This window comes from Poromitra crassiceps (genome assembly GCF_964638095.1).
Source record: "Poromitra crassiceps genome assembly, contig: HAP1_SCAFFOLD_58, whole genome shotgun sequence".
Classification (NCBI taxonomy): Eukaryota; Metazoa; Chordata; class Actinopteri; order Beryciformes; family Melamphaidae; genus Poromitra; species Poromitra crassiceps.
Genome location: NW_028152259.1, coordinates 506,323 through 529,551, shown reverse-complemented (window position 1 = coordinate 529,551; position 23,229 = coordinate 506,323).

Genomic DNA, 23,229 nt, shown 5'->3' with positions numbered 1-23,229 from the left:
GTACGTCTCCGCTCAATGTATAAGTACCTCTCCGCTCCATGTACAAGTACCTCTCCGCTCCATGTACAAGTACATCTCCGCTCCATGTACAAGTACATCTCCGCTCCATGTACAAGTACCTCTCCGCTCCATGTACTCTGCTTTACCACAGCAGAGTACACTACAGCTTGGCAGCAGCTGGAGATAGGCATTATGGCAGGGTGTACAATTTCCCCATTAGCTTTTACCATGGCAATGGAGATCATTATTAGGGCTTCAAAATGGGTAGTGGGTGGAGAAAGGCTGCAGGGAGGGCTGCGGCTCCCTCCAATTAGGGCATACATGGATGACATGACGACTATGACGTCAACCGCTCCATGTACTAGCAGATTGTTGGATAAGTTAAATAGTAATCTGCAGTGGGCTAGAATGAAAGTGAAGCCAAGTAAGTCCAGGAGTATTTCAATCATTAAAGGGAGGGTAGTAGGTAAGAAGTTTGTTATAAATGATGAAGTGGTGCCTACAGTGTTAGAGAAACCAGTCAAGAGTTTGGGAAGATGGTATGATGCAAGTCTCAGTGATAAGGGACAGTTTGAGGAGGTGAGGCAGGAAATGATTCAAGGTATTTCAAGTATAGACAAGTCAGGGCTCCCAGGAAAGTTAAAGTTGTGGTGTTTGCAGTTTGGATTGTTGCCTCGGTTGATGTGGCCACTGACAGTGTATGAGGTTCCCCTTTCAAAGGTAGAAAAGCTAGAAAGGATGATTAACTCATTCATTAGAAAATGGCTCGGAGTCCCACGCTGCCTAAGCAGTGTAGCCTTATATGGGAAAGGCATATTGGAATTGCCATTATCTAGCCTGACAGAGGAGTTCAAGTGTGCTAAGGTTAGACTGGAAATGACTCTGACTCAGTCAAAGGATCCAGTGGTTAGGAGTGTAGCGCCCACAGTTAAAACAGGGAGGAAGTGGAACCCAAAGGAGGCAGTACAGCAAGCACAGTCAGCTCTTAGACACAGGGATATCATAGGTCAGGTGCAGCATGGGCGTGGAGGCTTAGGGTTGTGCATAGGGAAACCTGTGTGGAACAAGGCATCAGTAATAGAAAAGAGGAAGATGGTAGTTGAAGAAGTACATAGGCAAGAGGAGGCAGTAAGATGTACTAAGGCAGTGTCGCAGGCAAAGCAAGGGCAGTGGGTGAACTGGGAGAGTGTAGAGAAGAGAAAGTTGAAGTGGAGAGAGTTGTGGAGCATGGAGGCCAGCAGAATTAGATTTATTCTAGGGGCTACTTATGATGTGCTGCCATCTCCCCAGAACTTAAATCAGTGGTTGGGCGAGGATGGTGCCTGCCCGTTGTGTTCTAGTGTATGTACATTGAGGCATATACTGTCAGGGTGTAAGGTCAGTCTTTCCCAGGGGCGATACACCTGGCGTCACAACCAGGTGTTGAAATGTTTGGCAGCTGCAGTTGAGGAAAAGCGGCTAGAAGTAAATTCTCTAGTTGCTAGCAAAGAGACTAGACAGATCAAATTTGTACGTGAGGGAGAAAAGATTAGACCAATTAAGGTCAGGCACAAGTTAGGGCAGCTAAGTGTAGGTGGAGCCTGGGAAATGAGGGTTGACTTGAATGAACAGCTAGTCATCCCAGCATATATAGTTAGCACCCGGCTACGTCCGGACTTGTTACTGTGGTCTGAGGTAGAGAAGAGAGTTTATTTTATCGAACTCACAGTCCCGTGGGAAGATCGAGTTGAGGAGGCTTATGAGCGCAAGAAAGCTAGGTATGCTGAAATGGCAGCAGAGGCAGAGCAGCGAGGTTGGAGGGCTCGAGTGCGGCCTATAGAGGTGGGCTGCCGTGGTTTTGTGGCAAAGTCCGTTATTGCCTTACTAACTGAGTTGGGCATTCGGGGACGGAGCCTGAAACTTGCGGTTAGCAACATGTCTCAGGCAGCAGAACGAGCAAGTGAATGGCTGTGGATAAGGAGGAAACATGCTAGCTGGGGAGCTCGCTAAGGTCAGATTGATTGTTTGTTGTTGGTCATGATTAACGGTCCGCATCAACAGGGCTGAATCATTGACGGTGGTGGTGTAGTTAGGGATTGTTTGTTGTTGGTCATGATTAACGGTCCGCATCAACAGGGCTGAATCATTGACAGTGGTGGTGTAGTTAGGGATTGTTTGTTGTTGGTCATGATTAACGGTCCGCATCAACAGGGCTGAATCATTGACAGTGGTGGTGTAGTCAGGAATGTCATACCGAACCGACCTGGATAGCTAGGCTTAGATAGTGAGGTAATATGCAGTTGTGCGGTGGTAGCATGGAGGGGGGTGTTTCCAGGACGCTGGATTACACCGTTAAGCCTTCTTGAGGTGTCGTGGGCCTAACTTAACGAAACGTCGGTGAAGGAAGGTGCCCACTTGAAAACCCCAATGACATGTTTCATACTGCTGTTGGCTAGGGTAGGTAACTGGTGATTTGTGTCTTGTTTATTAGTTTGTTAGCCTGTTAGCTTGTTTTATTCTGGATTGGGCTTCTAAATGTGTTTTTCCTCGGATTTTGGCACAAGGGATAGTAACATCTTGTCCTGTGTATTAATTAATACTAAAGCTAGCTTAGGCTAGTGACTGTTGTGAATAGTGCAGCTGACAACTAGGGAAAGACCTAGTGACAGCATGGAAAGACAGCTGACAGGAGGGATTAGACCCCATCGGGGCTGCAATGGGTTAGCTGCTCATTGTGGCAGTAGCCAAGGCCAATAGGCCATTGGTTACACCCAAACTTGCTACGAAACAGAATTATGAAAAAACACCCCTAGAGTCTGCGAGAGCGGGGGCGGAAGATGACTCACCTATGGTTGACACGGTTATTGACTCTGGAACGGACTTGACTATGAGTAGGGAAAACATGTCAGTGGAAGCCACTAGTTCAGATGTAGATGGAAAGAAGCGTCAGGTTTGCTTGTGTGGCTGGCAGAAGGTAACAACTTTGAGGGGCCTTAGAATCCATCAAGGCAGGAAGAGGTGCTTGGTAGAGGGAACACAGGGACCCCGCATTGATAATTATTTCTTAAGAAGTTTATCAAGTCAGTCGGGTGAAGTCCAGCGACAGGAAGTAACCCACAGCTCGCAGGACATCAGCACCCCTGATGTTGAGGCAGGTCCTAGCACCGAGGAAAGCAGAGAGGCCAGCCAGCCAAAAAGGGAGAAGATTAGCGGTCAGAAGCCTAGAGTTAAGTGGCCAGGTGCAGCGGAAAGTAGGAAGTGGGAAGATATCAATAGTGATTTGGTTAGGATGTTAGAGAAGCTTAAAGGAACTGCTGAGAGTAAGTTGGATAAAATGGGAGATTGTATTTATGATTATGGTAAGGAAAGGTTTGGCGTCTTTGAGAAAAGGAAGAAACTAGAGGGTGAGGTAGTTAAATCTAGGCGCCAACAAGAGATAGATAGACTTATCCAGGAGAGAAGACAGCTTAAGAGGCAGTGGAGGAAAGCTACAGAGGTTGAGAAGGAAGGCATTGATTGCTTGCAGTCAGATGTGAGGGATCGGTTGGCAGTTTTAAGAAGAGCAGAGAGCATTAGGAAAAATAGGAAAAAGAAAGAGAGAGCTAGAATAGCATTCTATAAGGATCCATTTAGATTTGTGAAGTCATTGTTTAGTAAGGAAAAGAATGGTAGCCTTATGGTACCTAAGCAGAAGCTTGAGGAATATTTGGAGGAGGTTCACAAAGATAGGGAAAGGTTTAGAGAGATGACAGTCCCAGCTGATATTCCACCTATTGGTGAAATAGAGAGCCAGTGTGATGATAGCCCACCAAGGTGGAAAGAAGTTCAAGAAGTAGTGAGACGTGCAAGGGCCTCTTCAGCCCCGGGTCCTAATGGAGTCCCCTACCGGCTGTATAAGAGTGCTCCAGATGTGTTGCAGTTTCTATGGAAGCTGATGAAGGTAGTCTGGAAGAAGCAGGTTATTCCTAAGGCGTGGCGTAGAGCAGGGGGAATCTTCATTCCTAAAGAAAGGGACTCGTTAGAGATAAGTCAGTTTAGACCTATCAGTCTACTTAATGTTGAAGGGAAGGTTTTCTTTAGTGTTGTGGCACAGAGGCTGTCTAGTTATCTAGAAAAGAATAGGCTAATAGATACTTCGGTGCAAAAGGCTGGAATTCCCGGCTTCTCCGGGTGCTTAGAGCACACCAGCATGATCTGGCACCAAATCCAGTCAGCTAGGCGTGAGAAGAGAGACCTGCATGTAGTATTCTTGGACCTGGCTAATGCTTTCGGGTCAGTGCCGCATAGTCTGTTATGGGAGGCCTTTGATTTCTTTAGAGTGCCAGGTAGTATAAAGAGCTTAGTTAAAGCCTACTTCTTAGATATTCAACTCTGCTTTACCACAGCAGAGTACACTACAGCTTGGCAGCAGCTGGAGATAGGCATTATGGCAGGGTGTACAATTTCCCCATTAGCTTTTACCATGGCAATGGAGATCATTATTAGGGCTTCAAAATGGGTAGTGGGTGGAGAAAGGCTGCAGGGAGGGCTGCGGCTCCCTCCAATTAGGGCATACATGGATGACATGACGACTATGACGTCAACCGCTCCATGTACTAGCAGATTGTTGGATAAGTTAAATAGTAATCTGCAGTGGGCTAGAATGAAAGTGAAGCCAAGTAAGTCCAGGAGTATTTCAATCATTAAAGGGAGGGTAGTAGGTAAGAAGTTTGTTATAAATGATGAAGTGGTGCCTACAGTGTTAGAGAAACCAGTCAAGAGTTTGGGAAGATGGTATGATGCAAGTCTCAGTGATAAGGGACAGTTTGAGGAGGTGAGGCAGGAAATGATTCAAGGTATTTCAAGTATAGACAAGTCAGGGCTCCCAGGAAAGTTAAAGTTGTGGTGTTTGCAGTTTGGATTGTTGCCTCGGTTGATGTGGCCACTGACAGTGTATGAGGTTCCCCTTTCAAAGGTAGAAAAGCTAGAAAGGATGATTAACTCATTCATTAGAAAATGGCTCGGAGTCCCACGCTGCCTAAGCAGTGTAGCCTTATATGGGAAAGGCATATTGGAATTGCCATTATCTAGCCTGACAGAGGAGTTCAAGTGTGCTAAGGTTAGACTGGAAATGACTCTGACTCAGTCAAAGGATCCAGTGGTTAGGAGTGTAGCGCCCACAGTTAAAACAGGGAGGAAGTGGAACCCAAAGGAGGCAGTACAGCAAGCACAGTCAGCTCTTAGACACAGGGATATCATAGGTCAGGTGCAGCATGGGCGTGGAGGCTTAGGGTTGTGCATAGGGAAACCTGTGTGGAACAAGGCATCAGTAATAGAAAAGAGGAAGATGGTAGTTGAAGAAGTACATAGGCAAGAGGAGGCAGTAAGATGTACTAAGGCAGTGTCGCAGGCAAAGCAAGGGCAGTGGGTGAACTGGGAGAGTGTAGAGAAGAGAAAGTTGAAGTGGAGAGAGTTGTGGAGCATGGAGGCCAGCAGAATTAGATTTATTCTAGGGGCTACTTATGATGTGCTGCCATCTCCCCAGAACTTAAATCAGTGGTTGGGCGAGGATGGTGCCTGCCCGTTGTGTTCTAGTGTATGTACATTGAGGCATATACTGTCAGGGTGTAAGGTCAGTCTTTCCCAGGGGCGATACACCTGGCGTCACAACCAGGTGTTGAAATGTTTGGCAGCTGCAGTTGAGGAAAAGCGGCTAGAAGTAAATTCTCTAGTTGCTAGCAAAGAGACTAGACAGATCAAATTTGTACGTGAGGGAGAAAAGATTAGACCAATTAAGGTCAGGCACAAGTTAGGGCAGCTAAGTGTAGGTGGAGCCTGGGAAATGAGGGTTGACTTGAATGAACAGCTAGTCATCCCAGCATATATAGTTAGCACCCGGCTACGTCCGGACTTGTTACTGTGGTCTGAGGTAGAGAAGAGAGTTTATTTTATCGAACTCACAGTCCCGTGGGAAGATCGAGTTGAGGAGGCTTATGAGCGCAAGAAAGCTAGGTATGCTGAAATGGCAGCAGAGGCAGAGCAGCGAGGTTGGAGGGCTCGAGTGCGGCCTATAGAGGTGGGCTGCCGTGGTTTTGTGGCAAAGTCCGTTATTGCCTTACTAACTGAGTTGGGCATTCGGGGACGGAGCCTGAAACTTGCGGTTAGCAACATGTCTCAGGCAGCAGAACGAGCAAGTGAATGGCTGTGGATAAGGAGGAAACATGCTAGCTGGGGAGCTCGCTAAGGTCAGATTGATTGTTTGTTGTTGGTCATGATTAACGGTCCGCATCAACAGGGCTGAATCATTGACGGTGGTGGTGTAGTTAGGGATTGTTTGTTGTTGGTCATGATTAACGGTCCGCATCAACAGGGCTGAATCATTGACAGTGGTGGTGTAGTTAGGGATTGTTTGTTGTTGGTCATGATTAACGGTCCGCATCAACAGGGCTGAATCATTGACAGTGGTGGTGTAGTCAGGAATGTCATACCGAACCGACCTGGATAGCTAGGCTTAGATAGTGAGGTAATATGCAGTTGTGCGGTGGTAGCATGGAGGGGGGTGTTTCCAGGACGCTGGATTACACCGTTAAGCCTTCTTGAGGTGTCGTGGGCCTAACTTAACGAAACGTCGGTGAAGGAAGGTGCCCACTTGAAAACCCCAATGACATGTTTCATACTGCTGTTGGCTAGGGTAGGTAACTGGTGATTTGTGTCTTGTTTATTAGTTTGTTAGCCTGTTAGCTTGTTTTATTCTGGATTGGGCTTCTAAATGTGTTTTTCCTCGGATTTTGGCACAAGGGATAGTAACATCTTGTCCTGTGTATTAATTAATACTAAAGCTAGCTTAGGCTAGTGACTGTTGTGAATAGTGCAGCTGACAACTAGGGAAAGACCTAGTGACAGCATGGAAAGACAGCTGACAGGAGGGATTAGACCCCATCGGGGCTGCAATGGGTTAGCTGCTCATTGTGGCAGTAGCCAAGGCCAATAGGCCATTGGTTACACCCAAACTTGCTACGAAACAGAATTATGAAAAAACACCCCTAGAGTCTGCGAGAGCGGGGGCGGAAGATGACTCACCTATGGTTGACACGGTTATTGACTCTGGAACGGACTTGACTATGAGTAGGGAAAACATGTCAGTGGAAGCCACTAGTTCAGATGTAGATGGAAAGAAGCGTCAGGTTTGCTTGTGTGGCTGGCAGAAGGTAACAACTTTGAGGGGCCTTAGAATCCATCAAGGCAGGAAGAGGTGCTTGGTAGAGGGAACACAGGGACCCCGCATTGATAATTATTTCTTAAGAAGTTTATCAAGTCAGTCGGGTGAAGTCCAGCGACAGGAAGTAACCCACAGCTCGCAGGACATCAGCACCCCTGATGTTGAGGCAGGTCCTAGCACCGAGGAAAGCAGAGAGGCCAGCCAGCCAAAAAGGGAGAAGATTAGCGGTCAGAAGCCTAGAGTTAAGTGGCCAGGTGCAGCGGAAAGTAGGAAGTGGGAAGATATCAATAGTGATTTGGTTAGGATGTTAGAGAAGCTTAAAGGAACTGCTGAGAGTAAGTTGGATAAAATGGGAGATTGTATTTATGATTATGGTAAGGAAAGGTTTGGCGTCTTTGAGAAAAGGAAGAAACTAGAGGGTGAGGTAGTTAAATCTAGGCGCCAACAAGAGATAGATAGACTTATCCAGGAGAGAAGACAGCTTAAGAGGCAGTGGAGGAAAGCTACAGAGGTTGAGAAGGAAGGCATTGATTGCTTGCAGTCAGATGTGAGGGATCGGTTGGCAGTTTTAAGAAGAGCAGAGAGCATTAGGAAAAATAGGAAAAAGAAAGAGAGAGCTAGAATAGCATTCTATAAGGATCCATTTAGATTTGTGAAGTCATTGTTTAGTAAGGAAAAGAATGGTAGCCTTATGGTACCTAAGCAGAAGCTTGAGGAATATTTGGAGGAGGTTCACAAAGATAGGGAAAGGTTTAGAGAGATGACAGTCCCAGCTGATATTCCACCTATTGGTGAAATAGAGAGCCAGTGTGATGATAGCCCACCAAGGTGGAAAGAAGTTCAAGAAGTAGTGAGACGTGCAAGGGCCTCTTCAGCCCCGGGTCCTAATGGAGTCCCCTACCGGCTGTATAAGAGTGCTCCAGATGTGTTGCAGTTTCTATGGAAGCTGATGAAGGTAGTCTGGAAGAAGCAGGTTATTCCTAAGGCGTGGCGTAGAGCAGGGGGAATCTTCATTCCTAAAGAAAGGGACTCGTTAGAGATAAGTCAGTTTAGACCTATCAGTCTACTTAATGTTGAAGGGAAGGTTTTCTTTAGTGTTGTGGCACAGAGGCTGTCTAGTTATCTAGAAAAGAATAGGCTAATAGATACTTCGGTGCAAAAGGCTGGAATTCCCGGCTTCTCCGGGTGCTTAGAGCACACCAGCATGATCTGGCACCAAATCCAGTCAGCTAGGCGTGAGAAGAGAGACCTGCATGTAGTATTCTTGGACCTGGCTAATGCTTTCGGGTCAGTGCCGCATAGTCTGTTATGGGAGGCCTTTGATTTCTTTAGAGTGCCAGGTAGTATAAAGAGCTTAGTTAAAGCCTACTTCTTAGATATTCAACTCTGCTTTACCACAGCAGAGTACACTACAGCTTGGCAGCAGCTGGAGATAGGCATTATGGCAGGGTGTACAATTTCCCCATTAGCTTTTACCATGGCAATGGAGATCATTATTAGGGCTTCAAAATGGGTAGTGGGTGGAGAAAGGCTGCAGGGAGGGCTGCGGCTCCCTCCAATTAGGGCATACATGGATGACATGACGACTATGACGTCAACCGCTCCATGTACTAGCAGATTGTTGGATAAGTTAAATAGTAATCTGCAGTGGGCTAGAATGAAAGTGAAGCCAAGTAAGTCCAGGAGTATTTCAATCATTAAAGGGAGGGTAGTAGGTAAGAAGTTTGTTATAAATGATGAAGTGGTGCCTACAGTGTTAGAGAAACCAGTCAAGAGTTTGGGAAGATGGTATGATGCAAGTCTCAGTGATAAGGGACAGTTTGAGGAGGTGAGGCAGGAAATGATTCAAGGTATTTCAAGTATAGACAAGTCAGGGCTCCCAGGAAAGTTAAAGTTGTGGTGTTTGCAGTTTGGATTGTTGCCTCGGTTGATGTGGCCACTGACAGTGTATGAGGTTCCCCTTTCAAAGGTAGAAAAGCTAGAAAGGATGATTAACTCATTCATTAGAAAATGGCTCGGAGTCCCACGCTGCCTAAGCAGTGTAGCCTTATATGGGAAAGGCATATTGGAATTGCCATTATCTAGCCTGACAGAGGAGTTCAAGTGTGCTAAGGTTAGACTGGAAATGACTCTGACTCAGTCAAAGGATCCAGTGGTTAGGAGTGTAGCGCCCACAGTTAAAACAGGGAGGAAGTGGAACCCAAAGGAGGCAGTACAGCAAGCACAGTCAGCTCTTAGACACAGGGATATCATAGGTCAGGTGCAGCATGGGCGTGGAGGCTTAGGGTTGTGCATAGGGAAACCTGTGTGGAACAAGGCATCAGTAATAGAAAAGAGGAAGATGGTAGTTGAAGAAGTACATAGGCAAGAGGAGGCAGTAAGATGTACTAAGGCAGTGTCGCAGGCAAAGCAAGGGCAGTGGGTGAACTGGGAGAGTGTAGAGAAGAGAAAGTTGAAGTGGAGAGAGTTGTGGAGCATGGAGGCCAGCAGAATTAGATTTATTCTAGGGGCTACTTATGATGTGCTGCCATCTCCCCAGAACTTAAATCAGTGGTTGGGCGAGGATGGTGCCTGCCCGTTGTGTTCTAGTGTATGTACATTGAGGCATATACTGTCAGGGTGTAAGGTCAGTCTTTCCCAGGGGCGATACACCTGGCGTCACAACCAGGTGTTGAAATGTTTGGCAGCTGCAGTTGAGGAAAAGCGGCTAGAAGTAAATTCTCTAGTTGCTAGCAAAGAGACTAGACAGATCAAATTTGTACGTGAGGGAGAAAAGATTAGACCAATTAAGGTCAGGCACAAGTTAGGGCAGCTAAGTGTAGGTGGAGCCTGGGAAATGAGGGTTGACTTGAATGAACAGCTAGTCATCCCAGCATATATAGTTAGCACCCGGCTACGTCCGGACTTGTTACTGTGGTCTGAGGTAGAGAAGAGAGTTTATTTTATCGAACTCACAGTCCCGTGGGAAGATCGAGTTGAGGAGGCTTATGAGCGCAAGAAAGCTAGGTATGCTGAAATGGCAGCAGAGGCAGAGCAGCGAGGTTGGAGGGCTCGAGTGCGGCCTATAGAGGTGGGCTGCCGTGGTTTTGTGGCAAAGTCCGTTATTGCCTTACTAACTGAGTTGGGCATTCGGGGACGGAGCCTGAAACTTGCGGTTAGCAACATGTCTCAGGCAGCAGAACGAGCAAGTGAATGGCTGTGGATAAGGAGGAAACATGCTAGCTGGGGAGCTCGCTAAGGTCAGATTGATTGTTTGTTGTTGGTCATGATTAACGGTCCGCATCAACAGGGCTGAATCATTGACGGTGGTGGTGTAGTTAGGGATTGTTTGTTGTTGGTCATGATTAACGGTCCGCATCAACAGGGCTGAATCATTGACAGTGGTGGTGTAGTTAGGGATTGTTTGTTGTTGGTCATGATTAACGGTCCGCATCAACAGGGCTGAATCATTGACAGTGGTGGTGTAGTCAGGAATGTCATACCGAACCGACCTGGATAGCTAGGCTTAGATAGTGAGGTAATATGCAGTTGTGCGGTGGTAGCATGGAGGGGGGTGTTTCCAGGACGCTGGATTACACCGTTAAGCCTTCTTGAGGTGTCGTGGGCCTAACTTAACGAAACGTCGGTGAAGGAAGGTGCCCACTTGAAAACCCCAATGACATGTTTCATACTGCTGTTGGCTAGGGTAGGTAACTGGTGATTTGTGTCTTGTTTATTAGTTTGTTAGCCTGTTAGCTTGTTTTATTCTGGATTGGGCTTCTAAATGTGTTTTTCCTCGGATTTTGGCACAAGGGATAGTAACATCTTGTCCTGTGTATTAATTAATACAAGTACCTCTCCGCTCCATGTACAAGTACATCTCCGCTCCATGTACAAGTACCTCTCCGCTCAATGTACAAGTACATCTCCGCTCCATGTACAAGTACATCTCCACTCCATGTACAAGTACCTCTCCGCTCAATGTACAAGTACATCTCCGCTCCATGTACCAGTACCTCTCCGCTCAATGTACAAGTACATCTCCACTCCATGTACAAGTACCTCTCCGCTCAATGTACAAGTACATCTCCGCTCCATGTACCAGTACCTCTCCGCTCAATGTACAAGTACATCTCCACTCCATGTACAAGTACCTCTCCGCTCAATGTACAAGTACATCTCCGCTCCATGTACCAGTACCTCTCCGCTCAATGTACAAGTACATCTCCGCTCCATGTACAAGTACCTCTCCGCTCAATGTACAAGTACCACTCCGCTCAATGTACAAGTACATCTCCGCTCCATGTACCAGTACCTCTCCGCTCAATGTACAAGTACATCTGCGCTCCATGTAGGGCTGGGTATCGTTCAAAATTTTTCGATATCGATACCGTTTCGATACTTGGATTTCGATACCGGTTCCTGAACGATACTTTTTTCGATACCAATTTTTAGAAAAATCCATTTTAACAAAAATAAAACTGCATTACACATTGAAATTATTTTACAAATCTTTAGTTTCCCCCCATCTTAAGTTTTACAGCAGAAAAAAATAAAATCTACTGTATTTAACATAACTTTAAGTTCTCTAAACGTATTGCCGTCCCTACAAAAAATATTGGAGTACTACAAAGGAAAGAAATGTAGCTAAAACAAATAAATCAGTGGAATAGTTTTCAGTGCAAAACAGAGAGTTGCAAATCAGGGTTTAATGCTCACTGATGCAACAGAACTCTATTCTTGTACAAACTGATGAGATGGCTCCACTTCATGCATGGAAGACTAGTTGAGCATTGACTAGCCTATCAATATAGCCTTATATGCCACAAAGTGAATCGCATTTATATTCAACAAACTATCATGACATCAGCGTTTGTTAACGAGTTGCTAAAAATACATGGGCGATAACTGCCCGCTTGCACATAACGCTAATTAATTAAACATTAACGCTAGCGTTGCAGATCAGTGTGCTCACTGCTGCAACAGAACGTCATTCTTGTCAAATCTGACGAAACAGCTCAACTTCACTGACTAGCCAATCAATATAAATGAATCGCATTTACATTCAACAAACTATCATGACATCAGCGTTTGTTAACGAGTTGCTAAAAATACACAATGCCCGCTTGCGCATAACGTTACGGCGGCAATTAATTAAACGATCTAATGCTACAACTCACAGCCAGATGCATGGATTTGTCAGACTGAGGGATCTGATAACCGCTAACTTGCGGTAAGCTGAGCTGACCCACCTCTCAATTATTTCTCTTGTCTGTGGAAACCAGTCCGTGTTGTTTCTGTTTCTTTTCCTGCTTTTCATCATCTTCGCCATATGGTAATCCAGGATAGGAGTAGCTTGAGTGGCTAACTTCTTGTATACTATCCGCACCGCACGCCTGGCTCACAGTCACAACAAACACACCGGCTAAAGTGGGCGTAACGTTTCCTGCATGCCTCTACATGACAGCCAATCACCAGCCGTATTAGAGCGCGGCGTGCAAGCATGTCGCATGCTTATAGGCTCAATGACGCTGTTTTGTTTTGGTATCGAAAATTGGTATCGATTGACAAGGGAGGCTTCGATACCCCTTAGTATCGATGTTTCCATTTCGGTGCCAAGTAAGTATCGAAACTCGATACCCAGCCCTAGCTCCATGTACAAGTACCTCTCCGCTCAATGTACAAGTACCTCTCCGCTCAATGTACAAGTACCTCTCCGCTCCATGTACAAGTACCTCTCCGCTCCATGTACAAGTACCTCTCCGCTCCATGTACAAGTACCTCTCCGCTCCATGTACAAGTACATCTCTGCTCCATGTACAAGTACCTCTCCGCTCAATGTACAAGTACATCTCCGCTCCATGTACAAGTACCTCTCCGCTCCATGTACAAGTACATCTCCGCTCCATGTACAAGTACCTCTCCGCTCCATGTACAAGTACCTCTCCGCTCAATGTACAAGTACATCTCCGCTCCATGTACAAGTACCTCTCCGCTCCATGTACAAGTACATCTCCGCTCCATGTACAAGTACCTCTCCGCTCAATGTACAAGTACATCTCCGCTCCATGTACAAGTACATCTCCACTCCATGTACAAGTACCTCTCCGCTCAATGTACAAGTACATATCCGCTCCATGTACCAGTACCTCTCCGCTCAATGTACAAGTACATCTCCACTCCATGTACAAGTACCTCTCCGCTCAATGTACAAGTACATCTCCGCTCCATGTACCAGTACCTCTCCGCTCAATGTACAAGTACATCTCCACTCCATGTACAAGTACCTCTCCGCTCAATGTACAAGTACATCTCCGCTCCATGTACCAGTACCTCTCCGCTCAATGTACAAGTACCTCTCCGCTCAATGTACAAGTACATCTACGCTCCATGTACCAGTACCTCTCCGCTCAATGTACAAGTACATCTGCGCTCCATGTAGGGCTGGGTATCGTTCAAAATTTTTCGATATCGATACCGTTTCGATACTTGGATTTCGATACCGGTTCCTGAACGATACTTTTTTCGATACCAATTTTTAGAAAAATCCATTTTAACAAAAATAAAACTGCATTACACATTGAAATTATTTTACAAATCTTTAGTTTCCCCCCATCTTAAGTTTTACAGCAGAAAAAAATAAAACCTACTGTATTTAACATAACTTTAAGTTCTCTAAACGTATTGCCGTCCCTACAAAAAATATTGGAGTACTACAAAGGAAAGAAATGTAGCTAAAACAAATAAATCAGTGGAATAGTTTTCAGTGCAAAACAGAGAGTTGCAAATCAGGGTTTAATGCTCACTGATGCAACAGAACTCTATTCTTGTACAAACTGATGAGATGGCTCCACTTCATGCATGGAAGACTAGTTGAGCATTGACTAGCCTATCAATATAGCCTTATATGCCACAAAGTGAATCGCATTTATATTCAACAAACTATCATGACATCAGCGTTTGTTAACGAGTTGCTAAAAATACATGGGCGATAACTGCCCGCTTGCACATAACGCTAATTAATTAAACATTAACGCTAGCGTTGCAGATCAGTGTGCTCACTGCTGCAACAGAACGTCATTCTTGTCAAATCTGACGAGACAGCTCAACTTCACTGACTAGCCAATCAATATAAATGAATCGCATTTACATTCAACAAACTATCATGACATCAGCGTTTGTTAACGAGTTGCTAAAAATACACAATGCCCGCTTGCGCATAACGTTACGGCGGCAATTAATTAAACGATCTAATGCTACAACTCACAGCCAGATGCATGGATTTGTCAGACTGAGGGATCTGATAACCGCTAACTTGCGGTAAGCTGAGCTGACCCACCTCTCAATTATTTCTCTTGTCTGTGGAAACCAGTCCGTGTTGTTTCTGTTTCTTTTCCTGCTTTTCATCATCTTCGCCATATGGTAATCCAGGATAGGAGTAGCTTGAGTGGCTAACTTCTTGTATACTATCTGCACCGCACGCCTGGCTCACAATCACAACAAACACACCGGCTAAAGTGGGCATAACGTTTCCTGCATGCCTCTACATGACAGCCAATCACCAGCCGTATTAGAGCGCGGCGTACAAGCATGTCGCATGCTTATAGGCTCAATGACGCTGTTTTGTTTTGGTATCGAAAATTGGTATCGATTGACAAGGGAGGCTTCGATACCCCTTAGTATCGATGTTTCCATTTCGGTGCCAAGTAAGTATCGAAACTCGATACCCAGCCCTAGCTCCATGTACAAGTACCTCTCCGCTCAATGTACAAGTACCTCTCCGCTCAATGTACAAGTACCTCTCCGCTCCATGTACAAGTACCTCTCCGCTCCATGTACAAGTACCTCTCCGCTCCATGTACAAGTACCTCTCCGCTCCATGTACAAGTACATCTCTGCTCCATGTACAAGTACCTCTCCGCTCAATGTACAAGTACATCTCCGCTCCATGTACAAGTACCTCTCCGCTCCATGTACAAGTACATCTCCGCTCCATGTACAAGTACCTCTCCGCTCCATGTACAAGTACCTCTCCGCTCAATGTACAAGTACATCTCCGCTCCATGTACAAGTACCTCTCCGCTCCATGTACAAGTACATCTCCGCTCCATGTACAAGTACCTCTCCGCTCAATGTACAAGTACATCTCCGCTCCATGTACAAGTACATCTCCACTCCATGTACAAGTACCTCTCCGCTCAATGTACAAGTACATCTCCGCTCCATGTACCAGTACCTCTCCGCTCAATGTACAAGTACATCTCCACTCCATGTACAAGTACCTCTCCGCTCAATGTACAAGTACATCTCCGCTCCATGTACCAGTACCTCTCCGCTCAATGTACAAGTACATCTCCACTCCATGTACAAGTACCTCTCCGCTCAATGTACAAGTACATCTCCGCTCCATGTACCAGTACCTCTCCGCTCAATGTACAAGTACCTCTCCGCTCAATGTACAAGTACATCTCCGCTCCATGTACCAGTACCTCTCTGCTCAATGTACAAGTACATCTGCGCTCCATGTAGGGCTGGGTATCGTTCAAAATTTTTCGATATCGATACCGTTTCGATACTTGGATTTCGATACCGGTTCCTGAACGATACTTTTTTCGATACCAATTTTTAGAAAAATCCATTTTAACAAAAATAAAACTGCATTACACATTGAAATTATTTTACAAATCTTTAGTTTCCCCCCATCTTAAGTTTTACAGCAGAAAAAAATAAAACCTACTGTATTTAACATAACTTTAAGTTCTCTAAACGTATTGCCGTCCCTACAAAAAATATTGGAGTACTACAAAGGAAAGAAATGTAGCTAAAACAAATAAATCAGTGGAATAGTTTTCAGTGCAAAACAGAGAGTTGCAAATCAGGGTTTAATGCTCACTGATGCAACATAACTCTATTCTTGTACAAACTGATGAGATGGCTCCACTTCATGCATGGAAGACTAGTTGAGCATTGACTAGCCTATCAATATAGCCTTATATGCCACAAAGTGAATCGCATTTATATTCAACAAACTATCATGACATCAGCGTTTGTTAACGAGTTGCTAAAAATACATGGGCGATAACTGCCCGCTTGCACATAACGCTAATTAATTAAACATTAACGCTAGCGTTGCAGATCAGTGTGCTCACTGCTGCAACAGAACGTCATTCTTGTCAAATCTGACGAAACAGCTCAACTTCACTGACTAGCCAATCAATATAAATGAATCGCATTTACATTCAACAAACTATCATGACATCAGCGTTTGTTAACGAGTTGCTAAAAATACACAATGCCCGCTTGCGCATAACGTTACGGCGGCAATTAATTAAACGATCTAATGCTACAACTCACAGCCAGATGCATGGATTTGTCAGACTGAGGGATCTGATAACCGCTAACTTGCGGTAAGCTGAGCTGACCCACCTCTCAATTATTTCTCTTGTCTGTGGAAACCAGTCCGTGTTGTTTCTGTTTCTTTTCCTGCTTTTCATCATCTTCGCCATATGGTAATCCAGGATAGGAGTAGCTTGAGTGGCTAACTTCTTGTATACTATCCGCACCGCACGCCTGGCTCACAGTCACAACAAACACACCGGCTAAAGTGGGCGTAACGTTTCCTGCATGCCTCTACATGACAGCCAATCACCAGCCGTATTAGAGCGCGGCGTGCAAGCATGTCGCATGCTTATAGGCTCAATGACGCTGTTTTGTTTTGGTATCGAAAATTGGTATCGATTGACAAGGGAGGCTTCGATACCCCTTAGTATCGATGTTTCCATTTCGGTGCCAAGTAAGTATCGAAACTCGATACCCAGCCCTAGCTCCATGTACAAGTACCTCTCCGCTCAATGTACAAGTACCTCTCCGCTCAATGTACAAGTACCTCTCCGCTCCATGTACAAGTACCTCTCCGCTCCATGTACAAGTACCTCTCCGCTCCATGTACAAGTACCTCTCCGCTCCATGTACAAGTACATCTCTGCTCCATGTACAAGTACCTCTCCGCTCAATGTACAAGTACATCTCCGCTCCATGTACAAGTACCTCTCCGCTCCATGTACAAGTACATCTCCGCTCCATGTACAAGTACCTCTCCGCTCCATGTACAAGTACCTCTCCGCTCAATGTACAAGTACATCTCCGCTCCATGTACAAGTACCTCTCCGCTCCATGTACAAGTACATCTCCGCTCCATGTACAAGTACCTCTCCGCTCAATGTACAAGTACATCTCCGCTCCATGTACAAGTACATCTCCACTCCATGTACAAGTACCTCTCCGCTCAATGTACAAGTACATCTCCGCTCCATGTACCAGTACCTCTCCGCTCAATGTACAAGTACATCTCCACTCCATGTACAAGTACCTCTCCGCTCAATGTACAAGTACATCTCCGCTCCATGTACCAGTACCTCTCCGCTCAATGTACAAGTACATCTCCACTCCATGTACAAGTACCTCTCCGCTCAATGTACAAGTACATCTCCGCTCCATGTACCAGTACCTCTCCGCTCAATGTACAAGTACCTCTCCGCTCAATGTACAAGTACATCTACGCTCCATGTACCAGTACCTCTCCGCTCAATGTACAAGTACATCTGCGCTCCATGTAGGGCTGGGTATCGTTCAAAATTTTTCGATATCGATACCGTTTCGATACTTGGATTTCGATACCGGTTCCTGAACGATACTTTTTTCGATACCAATTTTTAGAAAAATCCATTTTAACAAAAATAAAACTGCATTACACATTGAAATTATTTTACAAATCTTTAGTTTCCCCCCATCTTAAGTTTTACAGCAGAAAAAAATAAAACCTACTGTATTTAACATAACTTTAAGTTCTCTAAACGTATTGCCGTCCCTACAAAAAATATTGGAGTACTACAAAGGAAAGAAATGTAGCTAAAACAAATAAATCAGTGGAATAGTTTTCAGTGCAAAACAGAGAGTTGCAAATCAGGGTTTAATGCTCACTGATGCAACAGAACTCTATTCTTGTACAAACTGATGAGATGGCTCCACTTCATGCATGGAAGACTAGTTGAGCATTGACTAGCCTATCAATATAGCCTTATATGCCACAAAGTGAATCGCATTTATATTCAACAAACTATCATGACATCAGCGTTTGTTAACGAGTTGCTAAAAATACATGGGCGATAACTGCCCGCTTGCACATAACGCTAATTAATTAAACATTAACGCTAGCGTTGCAGATCAGTGTGCTCACTGCTGCAACAGAACGTCATTCTTGTCAAATCTGACGAGACAGCTCAACTTCACTGACTAGCCAATCAATATAAATGAATCGCATTTACATTCAACAAACTATCATGACATCAGCGTTTGTTAACGAGTTGCTAAAAATACACAATGCCCGCTTGCGCATAACGTTACGGCGGCAATTAATTAAACGATCTAATGCTACAACTCACAGCCAGATGCATGGATTTGTCAGACTGAGGGATCTGATAACCGCTAACTTGCGGTAAGCTGAGCTGACCCACCTCTCAATTATTTCTCTTGTCTGTGGAAACCAGTCCGTGTTGTTTCTGTTTCTTTTCCTGCTTTTCATCATCTTCGCCATATGGTAATCCAGGATAGGAGTAGCTTGAGTGGCTAACTTCTTGTATACTATCTGCACCGCACGCCTGGCTCACAATCACAACAAACACACCGGCTAAAGTGGGCATAACGTTTCCTGCATGCCTCTACATGACAGCCAATCACCAGCCGTATTAGAGCGCGGCGTACAAGCATGTCGCATGCTTATAGGCTCAATGACGCTGTTTTGTTTTGGTATCGAAAATTGGTATCGATTGACAAGGGAGGCTTCGATACCCCTTAGTATCGATGTTTCCATTTCGGTGCCAAGTAAGTATCGAAACTCGATACCCAGCCCTAGCTCCATGTACAAGTACCTCTCCGCTCAATGTACAAGTACCTCTCCGCTCAATGTACAAGTACCTCTCCGCTCCATGTACAAGTACCTCTCCGCTCCATGTACAAGTACCTCTCCGCTCCATGTACAAGTACCTCTCCGCTCCATGTACAAGTACATCTCTGCTCCATGTACAAGTACCTCTCCGCTCAATGTACAAGTACATCTCCGCTCCATGTACAAGTACCTCTCCGCTCCATGTACAAGTACATCTCCGCTCCATGTACAAGTACCTCTCCGCTCCATGTACAAGTACCTCTCCGCTCAATGTACAAGTACATCTCCGCTCCATGTACAAGTACCTCTCCGCTCCATGTACAAGTACATCTCCGCTCCATGTACAAGTACCTCTCCGCTCAATGTACAAGTACATCTCCGCTCCATGTACAAGTACATCTCCACTCCATGTACAAGTACCTCTCCGCTCAATGTACAAGTACATCTCCGCTCCATGTACCAGTACCTCTCCGCTCAATGTACAAGTACATCTCCACTCCATGTACAAGTACCTCTCCGCTCAATGTACAAGTACATCTCCGCTCCATGTACCAGTACCTCTCCGCTCAATGTACAAGTACATCTCCACTCCATGTACAAGTACCTCTCCGCTCAATGTACAAGTACATCTCCGCTCCATGTACCAGTACCTCTCCGCTCAATGTACAAGTACCTCTCCGCTCAATGTACAAGTACATCTCCGCTCCATGTACCAGTACCTCTCTGCTCAATGTACAAGTACATCTGCGCTCCATGTAGGGCTGGGTATCGTTCAAAATTTTTCGATATCGATACCGTTTCGATACTTGGATTTCGATACCGGTTCCTGAACGATACTTTTTTCGATACCAATTTTTAGAAAAATCCATTTTAACAAAAATAAAACTGCATTACACATTGAAATTATTTTACAAATCTTTAGTTTCCCCCCATCTTAAGTTTTACAGCAGAAAAAAATAAAACCTACTGTATTTAACATAACTTTAAGTTCTCTAAACGTATTGCCGTCCCTACAAAAAATATTGGAGTACTACAAAGGAAAGAAATGTAGCTAAAACAAATAAATCAGTGGAATAGTTTTCAGTGCAAAACAGAGAGTTGCAAATCAGGGTTTAATGCTCACTGATGCAACATAACTCTATTCTTGTACAAACTGATGAGATGGCTCCACTTCATGCATGGAAGACTAGTTGAGCATTGACTAGCCTATCAATATAGCCTTATATGCCACAAAGTGAATCGCATTTATATTCAACAAACTATCATGACATCAGCGTTTGTTAACGAGTTGCTAAAAATACATGGGCGATAACTGCCCGCTTGCACATAACGCTAATTAATTAAACATTAACGCTAGCGTTGCAGATCAGTGTGCTCACTGCTGCAACAGAACGTCATTCTTGTCAAATCTGACGAGACAGCTCAACTTCACTGACTAGCCAATCAATATAAATGAATCGCATTTACATTCAACAAACTATCATGACATCAGCGTTTGTTAACGAGTTGCTAAAAATACACAATGCCCGCTTGCGCATAACGTTACGGCGGCAATTAATTAAACGATCTAATGCTACAACTCACAGCCAGATGCATGGATTTGTCAGACTGAGGGATCTGATAACCGCTAACTTGCGGTAAGCTGAGCTGACCCACCTCTCAATTATTTCTCTTGTCTGTGGAAACCAGTCCGTGTTGTTTCTGTTTCTTTTCCTGCTTTTCATCATCTTCGCCATATGGTAATCCAGGATAGGAGTAGCTTGAGTGGCTAACTTCTTGTATACTATCCGCACCGCACGCCTGGCTCACAGTCACAACAAACACACCGGCTAAAGTGGGCGTAACGTTTCCTGCATGCCTCTACATGACAGCCAATCACCAGCCGTATTAGAGTGCGGCGTGCAAGCATGTCGCATGCTTATAGGCTCAATGACGCTGTTTTGTTTTGGTATCGAAAATTGGTATCGATTGACAAGGGAGGCTTCGATACCCCTTAGTATCGATGTTTCCATTTCGGTGCCAAGTAAGTATCGAAACTCGATACCCAGCCCTAGCTCCATGTACAAGTACCTCTCCGCTCAATGTACAAGTACCTCTCCGCTCAATGTACAAGTACCTCTCCGCTCCATGTACAAGTACCTCTCCGCTCCATGTACAAGTACCTCTCCGCTCCATGTACAAGTACCTCTCCGCTCCATGTACAAGTACATCTCTGCTCCATGTACAAGTACCTCTCCGCTCAATGTACAAGTACATCTCCGCTCCATGTACAAGTACCTCTCCGCTCCATGTACAAGTACATCTCCGCTCCATGTACAAGTACCTCTCCGCTCCATGTACAAGTACCTCTCCGCTCAATGTACAAGTACATCTCCGCTCCATGTACAAGTACCTCTCCGCTCCATGTACAAGTACATCTCCGCTCCATGTACAAGTACCTCTCCGCTCAATGTACAAGTACATCTCCGCTCCATGTACAAGTACATCTCCACTCCATGTACAAGTACCTCTCCGCTCAATGTACAAGTACATCTCCGCTCCATGTACCAGTACCTCTCCGCTCAATGTACAAGTACATCTCCACTCCATGTACAAGTACCTCTCCGCTCAATGTACAAGTACATCTCCGCTCCATGTACCAGTACCTCTCCGCTCAATGTACAAGTACATCTCCACTCCATGTACAAGTACCTCTCCGCTCAATGTACAAGTACATCTCCGCTCCATGTACCAGTACCTCTCCGCTCAATGTACAAGTACCTCTCCGCTCAATGTACAAGTACATCTCCGCTCCATGTACCAGTACCTCTCTGCTCAATGTACAAGTACATCTGCGCTCCATGTAGGGCTGGGTATCGTTCAAAATTTTTCGATATCGATACCGTTTCGATACTTGGATTTCGATACCGGTTCCTGAACGATACTTTTTTCGATACCAATTTTTAGAAAAATCCATTTTAACAAAAATAAAACTGCATTACACATTGAAATTATTTTACAAATCTTTAGTTTCCCCCCATCTTAAGTTTTACAGCAGAAAAAAATAAAACCTACTGTATTTAACATAACTTTAAGTTCTCTAAACGTATTGCCGTCCCTACAAAAAATATTGGAGTACTACAAAGGAAAGAAATGTAGCTAAAACAAATAAATCAGTGGAATAGTTTTCAGTGCAAAACAGAGAGTTGCAAATCAGGGTTTAATGCTCACTGATGCAACATAACTCTATTCTTGTACAAACTGATGAGATGGCTCCACTTCATGCATGGAAGACTAGTTGAGCATTGACTAGCCTATCAATATAGCCTTATATGCCACAAAGTGAATCGCATTTATATTCAACAAACTATCATGACATCAGCGTTTGTTAACGAGTTGCTAAAAATACATGGGCGATAACTGCCCGCTTGCACATAACGCTAATTAATTAAACATTAACGCTAGCGTTGCAGATCAGTGTGCTCACTGCTGCAACAGAACGTCATTCTTGTCAAATCTGACGAGACAGCTCAACTTCACTGACTAGCCAATCAATATAAATGAATCGCATTTACATTCAACAAACTATCATGACATCAGCGTTTGTTAACGAGTTGCTAAAAATACACAATGCCCGCTTGCGCATAACGTTACGGCGGCAATTAATTAAACGATCTAATGCTACAACTCACAGCCAGATGCATGGATTTGTCAGACTGAGGGATCTGATAACCGCTAACTTGCGGTAAGCTGAGCTGACCCACCTCTCAATTATTTCTCTTGTCTGTGGAAACCAGTCCGTGTTGTTTCTGTTTCTTTTCCTGCTTTTCATCATCTTCGCCATATGGTAATCCAGGATAGGAGTAGCTTGAGTGGCTAACTTCTTGTATACTATCCGCACCGCACGCCTGGCTCACAGTCACAACAAACACACCGGCTAAAGTGGGCGTAACGTTTCCTGCATGCCTCTACATGACAGCCAATCACCAGCCGTATTAGAGTGCGGCGTGCAAGCATGTCGCATGCTTATAGGCTCAATGACGCTGTTTTGTTTTGGTATCGAAAATTGGTATCGATTGACAAGGGAGGCTTCGATACCCCTTAGTATCGATGTTTCCATTTCGGTGCCAAGTAAGTATCGAAACTCGAT